At 36.7% G+C, this 16,518-nt stretch overlaps 1 protein-coding gene across 1 annotated transcript in view; it reads right to left on the reverse strand.

Moving 5' to 3' along the window:
- The window catches only part of LOC113231517 (dual 3',5'-cyclic-AMP and -GMP phosphodiesterase 11-like), a 105,633-nt gene that overhangs the window by 53,721 nt on the left and 35,394 nt on the right, over positions 1-16,518 (reverse strand). The gene's annotated exons all lie outside the window — the stretch shown is intronic.

Consider the following 16,518-nt stretch of genomic DNA (forward strand, 5'->3'; position numbering starts at 1 on the left):
ACGGTTGCCAATTGAATCCAAAGTGGCCAGTTGTTAAGTCGCAGAGCCATCCCAAAGGTGGCAGCAGTACTCCATGCACGATCGGACTTGTGCTTGGTACAGCTGAAGCAACTGTCCCGGTGTAAAGTAACGCCTCACCCTGGAAAGGATCCCAAGCTTCCTTGCTGTATTTTTGGCCATGGATTCAATGTATCTGCCGAAGTTCAAATTGGACGACAGGTCCATTCCAAGTAGCTGGAGACAATCGGCTATCGGTATGGATGTATCACGAAAAGTCGGAGTCAGCTCAAAGGGACTCCGTTTTGTGGAGAATAGACACGCCTGCGTTTTGGTAGCGTTAAATTTGACAAGATTGCCCTAATCGGAGACTGCCTGGAGTGTCAAATCTAAACGGCTAACCATGGACTCTCGACAAGACTGGATTTCCCCTCCACTGACTTTTGCATCGGTCAAGTACCTATCTACAACTGTGCTGTCATCAGCATACGCAAAGGTACCTAGAATTAACATATCATTGATATGCAGCACAAAGAGAATTGCAGACAGTACGGAACCCTGACGAACTCCGGCCTCTCAATGTATCGCTATATATTCATATATATATGTATATGGTCTTAGAAGGCTATTCTTCCGAACATATCGGAAGAGTAGCCTTCTAAGACCACTCGAATCGAACGTTCGCTCAAGAAATCCGAGATCCAATTGCAAAGGTCAGTGGGAAACCCATAAGAGGGAAACTTACTTAAAAGGCTTGCGTGCCAGACCCTGTCAAATGCTTTAAAAATGTCCAAAGACACTGCAAGTGCTTCGCCTTGCTTTTCTATAGCCTCGCTCCATATGTGACAGGCATACACAAGAAGATCCCCAGTAGATCGCCCTCGTCGAAATCAGTACTGGAGATCACTGAGGAGGTCGTTGTCTTCAAGGTACGATAGGAGACGGTTGTTGAGTACACGTTCCATAGTCTTGCAAATTATATCTTGAAAAAATTAAAAAATATATATTTAAGTATTTACGCTTCCCGTTGTTTACTACGAAACTTGTTTTCCTAAAAATATTCATATAACATTGAGAAAAATAATTTTATACACTGGAAATGCAATAAAAATATCAATGTTAAAATTGACAATCGAAAAATCTATTTTAATACACAACTCTTGAAACTAAAGGAACTTTATTTACACCCACTTCGTCTTCATTGCACACACGTAAAATATATTATTTTGTTAAGTAAATAATAAACGCTCCTGTTTTTAAGAAGTAAATATTTCTAGTTTCTCCCGATATACGAAAACTCATTTAACAAATATAACACAACAGCTCTCATAAAGCAATCACAAAATCAAATGAGCCATGAAATAGAAGAGGGCAACGTTTGACACGCGAATGTCAATTTTCCACTCAAGTACACTCCCATTCAAGTCAAACAATCGTGCAACCTACTACTATATCTAGTGTCGACGGAGCATTGATAATTCAATTTCAAACTACTTTGAATTATAACTAGGAAAGAGAAGTAACTATATCATGTAACGACTGTTTCTTTCAGCACAGCCATCACTAGTAGTTTTGTTGTGCTGGGCGTTACCTAATCTAACAGACTTTTGTAATTATAATACTGAAGCAGGGAATATATAAGATCATTGAGGGAAGCTATTCATTATAGTCCATATTTCGGTTTTTACGTTGCATGAATACCATTTTTAACTAATATCTCAACCATGTTACAAACAAAACACAAACAATTTAAAGTAAAAATTAGATTACAGTATGAATTATACTTTTTGTATCTACATAACAGTAGATACAAAATGAAATTATGTAAAGATAAAAATGAATTACTTCAAGTACATGATGCGTACAACGGAATATTCATTCATATAGATTTACGCCATAGAATCGATAAATCGAATCAGTTGTCGTGTATCACGTGTCAATACAAGTGCACACACCCTTTATTGTTTTCTTTTATAATGAGGTTTGCGTAGTGGTGTTGGAGAAATTGTTCACACTACCTTTCGTTGTTGTTGTTTGATTTAACTGCCTCCGTGGCCGAACGGTTACCATGCAGGACCGCCACGCAGAGGTCCCAGTTTCGATTCCCGGGCCGGGAGATATATTTGTATGACCTACATTTATTTCTCACGTGGGTTTCAGTGTAATGTGTGGCTGTCTATGTGTGTGTCCATGGCACCCGCGACACAGGGTTTCCCTAGAGCGGGGCTATGTTGAGTGTGTGCGTATCGTTATTATTATTATTTTGAGCACTGTACTTTTCGCTTTGGACTTTATGTTCGGTGGTCGACTTGTTGCTGATTTTTAACCGACTTCAAAAAAGGAGGAGGTTCTCAATTTGACTGTTTTTGTATGTATGTTACGCGATAACTCCGGTATTTTTTCAATTTGTTGTGTGGTTTTTTTAGTAACTTAATAACATAATAACTGATTCCTTTTTATTTTGTTTATTATTTGTCCTTAAATTATTGTCTCTAAATCAATTATCTCTTTACATATTATCTCGATAAGATATTTACATTTCTTTTTCATTCTATTTTACATCACACATCTCTAGGAACTTCAAATCTCAAACGTCACCGTACCCATGCTATGTGAAATTATAAGTGATTGTTCAGGACCGCACATTGTATGCAAATTGTTTTCATAAACTGTGGATACGTGAGCTCGCGTGGACTGCCAATCTGGGCAAGGTCACGGATTTGGATGGGGGCCAGGCTGTGACGTCATGATGGCTCCGGCAGTGGGAAGATAGATTAGACTTGCTGAATTAATCTCTTCTTCAATAAAAAAAGTATGACCTTGTAAGTGATAAATGAGAAACGAACGGTAAGCTGCTATGAGTTCCAGGGCATGATCATGTACGGGAAAAGGAAAACTCTGGGACAGAAACGTATTGCAAACTAAATGAGAATTCTTCATGCTGCAGCGAACGAGAAAACGGACTGTCGTTGGCTTAGATAAACGATTCACGTCCATACTGTTAATTTCAAGTAAGATGGACTTTTTATTGCATAGCGTGTTAAAAGTGTTGTGGCGGCTCTGGAGGATACGACGCATTATTTTTATTTATTTAACAAAACGTGTTGTATACGACAGAAAAATCTTAAGCAAATGAAAAGGAATAAATAACCTACAACCTAAATTAAGAAAACCTGCATGTTAGAGAAAAATTTTAATTCAACCATTTTCCAAATCATGCACACACGAATTACGAAAATGCAGAATAAAAAATTAAGTCAATATAACAAGTACATACGTTGAGTTTAAATAAAAAATGCTTTCTCAAGAAGATAGTTGTTAACTCGACGTCAGTGAATTCATGAAGCGTATAGAGTTTTAAGCGCGTCATTCATCCAGTGAGTCTAGTGAATAATTTATGTGCACTCGTTTAGAAAAATCTCCACGTTGGGACAGAACAACTCACGCGAAGCATGTGTGATTACTACGCGATAAAACTACGAAAGGAATGAAATAAACTACGTGACAAAGTTGCTACGAACGTAACTTAAAACGCGACGACCTAATAACAAAAGATATTAAATGTTAGTTGCTATCAATAGATAAGATCCATGGAAACAATTCTTCTCTCCTTATCATAACTAAAATAATTGACATTTTTAACGAAATGAAGTTATTAACGTATCTGGAATCAGCACATCGAAATCTACAATCGGTCTTTTTGAAGATCGAAGACTAAGAAAAAATCCTTCGATGTGGTCAGTTTCTCGCAGACGGTTACGTTACGGCAAAAAAGTCGTCAAAAACAAATAAAAAAATCTGCAACAAGCAAATAAAAAAATTAGCATGGTCCGCTGATCTGTTCCAAAGTTGGCATAGTGTCCAGCACGGTTTGCTAGATGACGCTGATTCGATCTTTGTATTCATAATTATAGCAAACATGTGGAGTAATTTCACAAAAACTAATTGAATATCATGGTGGTGAAACATTATGACATTCAAAAAACTTGCAGTTTTATTGTTTAGCAAAATCAGCGTAATGTACATTTTTTTAAGTGACAAACTTTAAGTGCGAACATCTTAAAAATTACCGAAATACAATTTTTTTTACAATATCAAGTGACGGGACGAACAAGTCGTGTACCTCATAGTAAGCTAGACGCCTGTTCATAACAGTTGCAGTGCCACTCAGAGCTTTAAATGACCTGCAAAGACCTGAGGGGCACTGCCACTGCGCCCGTCACCCTGAAATATAAGTTGAGTCCTATATGCCTGTAATTCCATCGGTAAGCAGTAATGCTAATATTACTGCTTGGCGGCAGAAGTAGGTAAGGTGGCAGTACTTCCCTGGACGAACTCACTCACTTTCACAAGCTCTACTGCTACTAAAAATGTGTTATTTATGATAGAGAGGCAGAATTAGTCGCTAAACAGTGCACATCATGTTCTATGATTATATATGTTTTGTCGTAGATATAATCATGTCATCAAACTCTTTTACACCTATGTGTTCTTTAAATCATGGTTTTATAACATTTCCTTTTCACTTATCCTACTTTCGATTATTCACCAAAGGTGTTTAAAACTGCTGCTTATGACTTAAGATTTCGTAAGGAAACATATTGAAATGATGAGTTTTAGCCGCTTATACAGAGATTGTCTGCACATACTTGTATCACGTATTTGTAGAAAACGCTTTTCAGATTTATAGCAAAACGAGAAACGTTTCTTTTGGATCACCAAATGTTTCTAACATAAATCACGTCTCCGTTACAACAATGGCAAGGGAGAAGTGTAATTAAATTTCTTGTTACTTGATTTATGAGAGGAAAAACTCTTAAATAAAATCCTTAAGCTTTGTGCAACTGATCCTAATTTGAATTATATATTTCAGTTGTACGCGATTGTATGCGGTTGGAATATATAGCAGTCGTATGTATGTTATAGAGTTAAAAATCGATAAGAATAAATTTATTTAAATTTATCGTTGATTGGCGATGATTTGGTATTATTGTATGAACAAAAGCTTATTTATACTATTGTTGAATATTTTATTGTAATTGAAGTATTTTTTTATGACACCAAGTAATGGAACAAACAAGTTGTGCCCCTGGTGGTAAGCTACACGCCGTCACCCTGAGACATAAGTGGAGAAGTCCCATTTGCCTGAAATTTCACAAGCAAACCCTTACGCTTCAAAATCGGAACGCAGTAATGCTCACATTACTACTTGGTGGCACAAATAAGAACGGTGGCAATACTTCGCTGGACGAACTCTTTCACAAGGAGCTCTACTGCTACAAAATATTATTATACTTGTGTAACATACGACCCCTGTACCCGGCACTTATTATCCGGCACTTCTAGAGGCCTTCACGTGCCAATTTTTAGGCAAATCGGAGCAAATAGCTATCGTTAACGGGAAAAAAAATACTTATATGGCAGCCATGTTAAAAAATGGCCAAATTATGATTAAGGACTCCTAAAGACCCTCGCGTGCCAATTTTCAGCCGAATCGAAGCAAGTGTTACTTCGGCCGCCATTTTGAAATCGCTATCTTGAATTTTTTTAACCCAGGCTGTTGAGCAGTGTTACCCTCTATGATATTCCTTTGAGCACCTCCTACCTATCTCTAATAGTTTCCGTGGTAGGAGACTTGGAAATGTGTATGTCGGTCATCTTGTTTATTTAAATTTCGAACATTTTTTACTACCCGCAGAAATTGACCAGGGTATACCTCATAAAAATGTACAAATATTTCCTCTATATATTACAGTTTTTGCAGGCCGTTGATCACTCTTTCATATTTTCCATATTCAGGTCCTCTCATATTTTATTCTTTGCTTTGGAGCCTATCCGCGTACAACGGTATAAATATCTTTTTTCCACGATATCGGGAAGTATGCGTTCTATTTCTATCAGTGAGTAAGAACTTGAAGCTTTATATATATATATATATATATAAGACTAAATTGTGTTTTGTAGCACTAAAAGCTATGTTTTATTTAACTCCGTGCGGCAACGAAAGTCACAGTGTCAACGGGACTTTGAAAATCAAAACACGCGCGTTTACGTATAGTGGTTAAGTTTCTTAGTAAGTACCGTCGTTCACGTAATTCGTTGGGGGTTTTCCGGGTGAAAAATTGACAGCAATGAATAAAAGTGACGCTGCCTGCGCTCTGTGCTGAGTACGCTCATCTGGTGTGATATAGCTGGGCTATAGATTAAACAGGCAATAAATTAAGTGAGGCAAATAAATGGACATAGGTGGCTTTTTGCCGGGCAACATTATCAGTACCTATTTGTTTCATGAGAAGAGAGCCGATTTGGTGAGCCGATATAAAGTATCACATGTTTGAAAATACTGGATTTCCGTAACATTTGCGAAAAGAATCAATTTTTTAAATAGATATGTATTCTTACAATGCACTATTGTACATTGTTCAGAGGTGGAACATCTGTTACGTTTTAGATTTAAAACAATATCCCATTAAATATTTGAAAAGACTAACAGATGATTAATAAAATACGTAGCAAAAAAATTCAATAAAAGCGCTTCGACAAGATGGTGAGAATCTTGCTTATAATTCATCAAAAAGAAGTGATGAACAATGCGACAGAAGTTGACCGATTCAAATTCATTTTTCAACATTTCTTTTTTATCCGACGAAAAGGAATTGGAAATTCAATAGCAATTTCTTTGAAAAGACATATTGAAACACGTATGTGGTGAATCACAGTAAACCAAAAACTTTATACTTAGCGATCAAAGGCTGAAATTTGTCACTCTGGGAATGGCAAATCAAATGTAAGCTATTTTGGAATTCACAACTACGGGGAAGGTCCGAATTCATGTTTGTGAGACGAGAACGTGATTTGAATACTGAAACAGATCGAAACTTTCTGGCTAAATAATAATACAGATTACAAATTCTCCAATACTTCTTAGGAACAACAAAGTGTCGGAACCATATTAAGCAAATGCGGTTGGAAGACCGTTTACAAAATTATCATAATATAAAAAAAATATCTTTCTGTATACGCGTTACGGAACGAAAATTGTTTGAATATGACAGGGCTGGTAACAAGGTTTGTTTTGAAAGAGAAAGGCATTAAGGTTTAGACAACAAAACATAAGAAATAAAAGGGAAACGAGAACTTAACTTGGAGATATCCCCTAAAGCTTACAGAGATGCAAATAGTAATAAGAAACCTTACGACGACGTGAACCTTACGTGCTGAGTTTTTACGATAAGACGAATCATAAAAGTCGAGTCGAAGCACAGACCATGGCATGAAACGAGACCGGAATAAAAACCTGTGAAAAACATGTGAAAGGCTTCATGTAAATTTAAGTTCCTTCATGAGACGACAATATTAATATTTAGTTGAATGGTATAAATTGTTACACCTAAAATAAGTAGGTAGGAATTTATAAAATATAGTGAAACAAAGTGCCAGAAGTAAAGAACATATTTTTTTATTATTTTATAATATCAAGTGACGGAACAAACACGCCTGTCCACAACAGGTGCAGTGCCATTCAGAGCTTTAAATCGCAAAGATCTGAGGGGCACTGCCACTGCACCTGTCACCTTGACACATACGTTGATAAGTCCCATGTGCCTATAATTTCAAAACCGGAATGCATTAATACTAACATTACTGCTTGGCGGCAGAAGAGAGAAGTAAGGTCGCAGTATTTTCCTGGACGAACTCTTTCACAAAGAGCTCTACCGCTTCTATATATCCAACATGTTTTGCACAATACAATATAGTACAAATGGCGGACTTAATGCCATAAGGCATTCTTTACAAGCAAACCATTGAGCCAAACAGAAAAAAAAATGGAAAATTGAGAAAGGATTACGCAATTTCGTTTTCAGAATATTACGCAGATGATACAATAAACAATCAATATAAACCGTTCAAGCCATAATCCAACCAGGTAAAAAAACATACAATCGAAACGAGTTATTTTTTGAATTTCATTTAGGTACATCATTATTTCAGTTTGTACGAGGATGCGTCCTCACAGGAAACGAAAAACGTCCGGCTGTACATTAGCCTTTTATCGTTTTTTGTTTACTTTTTACTGGTATTCGTTTGCTATTAACAAAGTTCTAGTAGCAATAGAGCTCCTTGTGAAAGAGTTCGTCCAGGGAACTGCCACCACATCTATTTATGTCGTCTAACAGTAACTTGATCATTAACTGCGTTGCGGTTTTGAAGGGTGAGGGTTCTAGTGGTTGTCAACTTTATATCTCAGGATATTTTTTTATGATACATAGTCGTGCGCCTAATGGTAAGCGACACGCCTGACCATAACAGTTGCAGTGCTACTCAGAGCATTAAATTATAAAGATCTAAAGGTCATTGTCACTGCACCCTGAGATATTAGTTAACAAGTCCCATGACACGTGCCTGTAATTTTACCAGCATGTTTACCCTTCAAGACGGGAACGCAGTGATGCTCACACTACTGCTCGGCGGCAAAAATAAGTAAGGCGGTGGGAGTGCCTCTCAGGTCTTTCCATTTTGAAGTTCCTAATGGCACGATTTCTTCGTCCCTTCACTTTGATATCAAGTGAACAAACAATACAAAACACAAAATCTTATTGTCCTTTCATGAGTGTCACCAATGGTAATTCAAGAAATGGGAAGCAGAATCTTCATTTGGTAATTATCGATTTACAATATGGAAATACCATTACGCTGCATTTTTTTGTAATTACTAAATAGGCAGGTGAGAATTGTACTGTAGTTGTGATATGTCTCAATGCAAACACAAGTCTTGCGTGTCTTACGCAAGCTTCGCTACTTGCCACGGTTATGTGCTGACGAATCACGTTTAAGTTCGAACGATCGCACATGGCAATGACGAACGTTCCTGGATGGAAAACGAGAGCATAAGCTCTCTGGCATTGTCATTGTTTAATGACCAGCCGTAAAAGGGTGTTATCGTTTTATTTTTTGCCTCATATCGTATATTTTCATGTCGCTTCTGAGTAGGGTGGGGCTTTGTAAATTATTGGAGTAGGGTTTTTGTACTTTTTCCGTTAGACTTTACAAGTACGCACAATCTTTGGATCGTTTGGAGCTCTGTTTAAGATAAAATGGGTTATTATTTCGCATTATCTTTAAGTATCGCAAGAAACAATGGACAATTTCGGGCAAAAAAACACTTTCTGCACGTTATTTCCTTCAAGTGTTCATCAACAATGTACTACTATAAAATGAGTTATATGTATATATTTTTCAATGCGATGCGAGTATTTCAGTAAAGAGCGAATGGAAATTAAATTAAAATAGATGTGAAATTTTGCACATTTCTCGGGAGAAAGAATAATTACGTAAAATCGATTTTTTAAGATTATTTGTTACACAACACTTACTGCGGATAACAATACTATAGAAATTAAATGAAAGAATTGTGAAGAACATTATTTTCCTAAATAAAGTTGAAAATAAGAGTAAAAGATTAAAACGAGGTCCAGAATCATTGACTTACAAATAAATGGACGACGGGTCTAATACAAAAGCCACGAAAAAAATGTCACAAGTCAACCTATTTAAACGTAGTGACATGTAAAGGAATATGAAAAAGCTAAAACGTTGAATTTAAATTGTAATGTCATCGCAGTACTGTCTAATTTTGCTTGCTTCGCTTTCAGTCGAACAAACGAAGACTAAACCGTGAATGATGCTCTGTATACGATTTTAACGCCCTATAAGTTCGGACACTTTTTAGCGCGACGTCCATATAATTGTAAGTCAATGCCCAGAATACAGTTTATCTTACTTTGTTATATTTAACGTGAAATGAAGAATTATCATTCAAAATAGAAAAGATATAAATACGTACGATACGTATAAGTTTTACCTTCATTTTTTTATTGTTATGCTATAAATATCCTATATACACTACTGCTGTAGCAATACTTATGTGTTTCCCGAAAACTTAAAATTTAGCTCTATTCAAGACGAGAGTGAACAGGTATTTGGTGACCCCCCGGCGCGAAAGGAAGGAGTTATAAGTTTGAAGATTTTCTTTATGTATCTGCGAGTCCGTCTATGGCATGGTAGCTCCCAAACGGCTGGACTAATCTTGTAGCGGTTTTTTAGCTCTTTAAAGATCATTAATTCTTTTTCCAGTTAGAGCGATCACACACGGCGGCTTTTAGCAGCGCATCTGCAGCAATTCTATCTCGATGCAGTAGCGATGCCGTCGCCTTAAAACTCACGCGCCTGAAATTGGCTTCAACCATAAGGCCACGTGTACCTATGGAGTCGCTAATACATACTACTTCAATGTCAAATATTTTGGTTGGACTTGAAGATCAAAGCCTTAATTTTTTTTTGAACTTGTGAATTGGAAATTGTTTTATAGGTGCAATTTTTCAAAAATAACAAAATATTTTGGATTTATCATACATTATATAAAATGTGAGAGTAAAAGATAAAACCAACACCATTTCACACAAATTCCGGTGGAGTTAGGGGGAAAGCACGTTTTTAATGATTCAACATAAGCGACGGCATCGGCGCAGTCGCGTGTTTGCATTCGATGCAATCGCGTGTTTGTATTGATGCTAAAAATAGCCGTGTGTAACCGTTCTTAATGTAAGGACTTAGTCATATTCCACTTGTCCGATCGACTTCAAATTTTGGTGTATTATGGAAATATGGTAACATGTACAACAATACGGCAACATTGATCTGATGCTGCAACCAAGACTGTCTGCTCTAATCCTCAATTAATTATAGTAGCAGTATCGTATTTGGGCTCATTAAATTGGTCTCGATGAGTTAATAGCCCCCTTTACACAGTCACTCTATCGCGCGTCATCAGGAGCATACAAGATTGCGCGTGGGAAAGCCTGCACGCGCAATCCTGTTCTTTCGCGCGCGATTCGTCGTGTTCGTTTTTGTTACAACGGCGTCCGTTTAAAGGCTAATCACGCAAAATAGACCGCGTGAAACTGGCGCTGTTGAACTACGCGACTGATGAGCGCAGTCGAGCGCCCTTTCCTTTTTCCTTCCAACATCTTTACACGCGCACGACTGCTGTATCACGCACGATAGAATATCTGTGTAAAACCCGCTATTAGCTTACAGATGGTGATGGAGTATAATCGTCGCTGAACATCAGGCGAGACCGTGGTCAAGCGCGTTTATATATGTTACATAACAGAAAAAACTAATCTTAATTGGTAGGAAGTAAATCACAGAATTACAAGGGTCAGTCATTAGTACAGTGGTTTACAGAGCTATAAACTTGGTAAGCACTGAGTTAATGTTGATAGTACTTGAAGTACTACATTTAAAAGTAGCAGTAAAATTTATTTTTGAAATGAAAACTTCAGTCGTAACTCGAATAGTCGCAAAAGTGTCGGTTAGCTTAATGTGATTGTTATAAATTATAATGTTTTTGTTTCGTAAATATGCAGCCACAAAAGAGAAAGACGAAGTTAGGTCTAGCGCCCACTGACGGGATGATTCGGCAAGGGGAGCGAGCCTTCGGGATCCTTGCATGCAAGCGCACACTGATGACAATCATGCCGCGGTATTATTAAGTATGCCTAAGCGTGCTTAGGCATGCCGAAGTATTCCGTTGCAACATTGTACTCGCGCCTGGTCTCTCTTCCGATACATACCGAAGACTGCCTAGGTCTTCCGAAGGCCACCGTCTCAGCGTCCCTAAGCATAAAGGAACTTTATTTTGTAGCTACGATCATTATCATTGAAATTGCAACCACAACGTCATAATCTTAAGATATATTACTATCCCGTCAGTGTAGGCCGGGCCTATAATGTTAGTGACGCGATTTAGAACGAAACACATTTATTTGACTAATGACACCACAGAAGAAAAAACTATTAATAAAAAGAATTTAAAAAAAACATAAATGATTAAAACAAAATTTTAAAGTAAGACAAAATACAAAACAAAACTACATATAAAAAAAAATAAAATTAAAATCTACAAATACATAAATAATTCATAATGACGTCAACTACGTAAATATTAACCAAGTATTTGCTGGAAAACGCAATGCGTTCCCAACATAGATTTTCACTAATGAGAAATATTATACGATGGCAGGAATTAATAAGGCTGTCGCAGCTATTCTTACTTAATAAGACTGTCGTAGCTTTTCTTGCCTGATAAGCCTGCAGCAGCTATTCTTGCCTAATAAGCTGTCGCAGCTATTCTTGCGAAATAAGACTGTCGCAGCCATTCTTCAAAAGACTGGAGCAGTTATTCTTGCCCAATAGTCTGTCATAGTCTTGCTAACAAGGCCGTCGCAACTATGCTTGCCTAATAAGACAGTCGCAACTATTCTTGCACATCTCCCGATATTTAATGTTACTTTAAGATATTATACGAATTTACGATAATTATACATTTTTAACATCGCAACTTTTTTTAATTTTTAAACTGGTGATTACCACTTTCATCATCAGCCTCTCTCAGTCCAAAGCTGGACATAGGCCCCTCCCAATGTACGCCATTTCGCCCGGTCCTAAACTTGTCGCATCCATCTGCTGCCTGCCGCCTTTCGCAGATCGTCACTCCATCTGACCAGAGGGGCGTTCTACGCTACGTTTGCGGAGCCGTGGTCTCCACTCAAGAACTCGCTTCCGCAATCGGTTATCACTGCCACTTCAGCTCGCATTCTATCAGCCATGCCAACGATCTTGGTCCTCTGTCGGATAACATCAATTCGAATCTTATCCTTCAGAGGAGCTCTGAGCATAACTTGTTCCATAACTCGCTGAGCGATTTTTGTCCGAATACCGTACCTTTTGTAGTCAGTCGTTTGATTCTCAATATTACACTTAACCCTAAATGCAAACACAAATCGAACAAGATTAAGCAATGTCGCTAGTTTATCTGAACACTGTTAAAAAATCCCAACCCTTTTAAGACATTTGCTTGAATCTCAAAATTTTTTTTATCATAAACAGCTGTTACGAAACGCTTCCTAAATGGAAAGGCAAATCGAACAAAATCTCTTTCAAGTTAATTAAGCTAATTCGCTTTAAAGTTCGCTATTAAAAAGCTACTGTTTTATCACTTGATTCAAGCTTTACGGCTTTAGTCTCAACTGAAAGGACGCTTTCATTCCACTAACAGCTTTGAAAGATAAATTAAGTGTACTCGACCTTTGGGCATCCAAACCTCTCACTTGACGTTTTAGTGAAATTTTCTGTCAAATTTAAGATGGTTGACCAAATTGCAAAAGCGGCACTACTAATGGGGTCTGAGTCATTGTATATTTTGTAGAAATGGAATATAGCAGAAATAAGTTCGACAATATGAACAGCAAGTGTACATTGTTGCCAACTTCTGAAAGCTATGCCCCCTTTAATATTTTACTATGAGCGTAGAAATTTATTTTGTTATTTTTAAAATAAATAATCTACATATAAAAGGTAGCATAGCAGCGCACTTTCTTGCTGAACTCTCTTTGTAATTATCACACTGTATTTTTTCATATTCATCATCCTCATCTATCTGTATAGATAGATGATTTCACCCACCGCCAAATATTGCACGTATTTATGATACTTATATGTACGTATTTTTCAATTATTTCTTTTAACAACGCCCGATAACTCATAGCCCCGCACTAACTCAATCGAGAAATTAATGTAGGCCATACAAATATTTCTTCCGAGCCGGGTATCGAACCCGGGACCTCTACGTGACTGACCAGCATGCTAAACGTTCAACCACAGAGGCAGTTAAAGTTATTTTGCTAGTTCATAATATTTCTCCCTGTCTCTCTTGCACGCTGTTGCCTGCTATTGACCTATGCTCTCACTGCTTTGGGTCGGCAGAAATCTCTTTTAGAAAAAAGTCCACCTGTGCTTCCTTCCATATAATTAATATTTCTTTAGTATAAGTACGAAAATGGGCCTCCTCCCACGACGTACCAAATGCTTTCACCACGATGACAAGCATTATAGTGTATGCCATCGATACAATAAGAAGGAAAAGAATATGCAAGTACTTGCCAGTATTTTCTAGTATAAAGTACATAGAAAAACATTGAGTAATCAAATTAACCTATCGACAAACTCGATAAAACCAATCACAACATGATTAAATTCAACACTTGAAATGGTTGTCGCAATCATTGTGTTTGATAGACACAGAACATTTATTACAAGGGAACACGTAATGTGATGACCTGAAATAACATTTTATATATTTCTCACACTGTTTATTTTGCTAGTGTAATTTAAAATTATTTCGCAATAACGGTAAATAGTAATAAACTAAATCTTTTACAAAGTTAACTTTTTTAAACAGAGGTTTTATAAAATGAATTTTATAACGCTCATTTTGGCGAAGAGCCAATGTAGTCTATATAAATGCTATTCGAATAAAATATGCACACACTGTACGTCTGCGAGCAAATTCTCTTACTTTGTGATAGTAAAATTCGTATATACTTTTTCGCTGTTCAGCAGAATTTGTGGTCATCGAACAACGAATTGTAATCTCAAATCTTATACTGACTTCAATTACTTTGAAGATTTTGTGTATATCCTACAATATCTTTCTTCATTGTTATCAAAAATTGCATTGCTTCTGTAGCAGTAGAGCCCCTTGTGAAAGACTTCTTACCTATTTCTGCCGCCAAGGAGTAACATGAGTATTGCTGCACTTCCGTTTTGAAGGATAAGGAAGCTGGTGAAATTACAGGCATAAGGGACTTGTTAACTTATGTCTCAGGATGATGAGCGCAGTGGCCGTGCACCTCATATCTTTGTGATTTAAAGCTCTGAGTGGCACCACAAGCGTGTCGACTATCTATCACGATTTGTTCATCCCGCCATTGGGTATCATAAAAAAATAAAAATAAAAGCAAACGACGTCATCAGCCGTCATAACAGTTCTTCTAGTTCTTTAATGTCCCGAAACTATTCAACAAAAATTTTAACCCCTCTACTGTGTACTAATTGATGCATATTCCGACAATAACCAAACTTTTGCGAAAACGAACAAAACCACAATGTATATGTGATTGTATAAAGGAAACATTGTATCGTGACCGTGGAAACTATAGCTGAAAATCCACCAGACAGCTTCAATTAAAAAAAGACGACCACTAAGTATCTAAAGTTTTATTTAAATCGTTACCCATATGTTTTGGTAGCACAAGTCTTTAGATGAACATTTTCATCATAGAAAACGATTTTCTTCGTGTTTGATCTATGTATTAATATAAACTATAATCATAATAAAAACAAGTGTAGTTCGAATGGTCTTAACTAAAACATTTCATCGACTTCTTAGGTTTTCGCGATCGCTACACATATTTTTCCCATCTAAATTTGTTTTATTTGTTCTTTCAAACATGTTACTTTGTTATAATTATGAATACAAAGATCGAACACAAAGAAAAAGTCCTTCGGCCCGACAGGCTTGAACCTGTGTCCATGCCATACCGCGGCGTTGCTCTGCCAACTGAGCTAATGAAATTTTCTTAGTCAGGTAAGTTTTTCATCGGGTTGTACCTTCCAAAAATCTACACCAACTGATTGTTATATTTTCTCTCTATCACACTGTGAAATGTCGTGACATGGGATTTATGTCGACCCCGAAATTGTTGATTTGTTTCAAATAAATGTTTGCGAATAATCTAATAAACCGCAAAAATGTGTTCATTTCCTATAAAATATTTCGCAGATGATATCAAACTGTTGTAACTCAAAATTATGGAATTGGAAAAACACGATTTAAACATTTTAAATTAAATACTGAATGGAATTTAATGCGAATAATGTAATTATATTTATTTATACATAATATTTAGTTATATATTTATAAACGAGAATATGTATATATTTATTCAATAATTTTTTTAACTTTCAAATTGTCTTTTCCACAATTTTGAGTTACGAGAGTATTTGGTATCACGTGCGATTTTATTTCTATGGATGAATAATATAAATACAATATATTTTTAAAGATTTATAAGTCAACAATCATTAAGTGTGGTGCATTGCACACTTACGTTACTTACATTACGTTTCTTTTCATTTAATAACAGAAAATCAAGGCAAAATATTTTCATTAACGTGCTAAAGAAGATTATAATAACCTAAAATTAGGTATGCAAACCTAATCAAGGGGTTCATTATAAATGAAGTAAGGTGCAAAAAAATATTTTTACGAAAAGTTAACGAAGTCTCGTTGGTTAATGAGTGTACGTGTAAAGCATCTTTGAAACCATATTAGATTTTTGCTAGGATTAAGGTGCACTTCTACTTTTTTTTTAATAAAATGTAAGTGCGCATTTGACCTCCATCTCGCCTGATGGAAAGTGACGATGAGGTTAACGATGGAGCATGCACGCCTAAATAACGCCTATTCACTCTCGCCTTAAAAAGGCTCAAGTTATAACGTTCAGGGAACAAGTCTGCAGGCAGGGAATTCCACAACATGGCCGTTCGCCATATAAACGTGGAAGCGTAACGCTTCGTGCGAATCTTTGGAATATCCACAACATTGGAGTGGAACCC

This window comes from Hyposmocoma kahamanoa, unplaced genomic scaffold (assembly GCF_003589595.1).
Source record: "Hyposmocoma kahamanoa isolate Upper Pololo Valley unplaced genomic scaffold, ASM358959v1 65, whole genome shotgun sequence".
In the NCBI taxonomy this organism is placed as follows: domain Eukaryota; kingdom Metazoa; phylum Arthropoda; class Insecta; order Lepidoptera; family Cosmopterigidae; genus Hyposmocoma; species Hyposmocoma kahamanoa.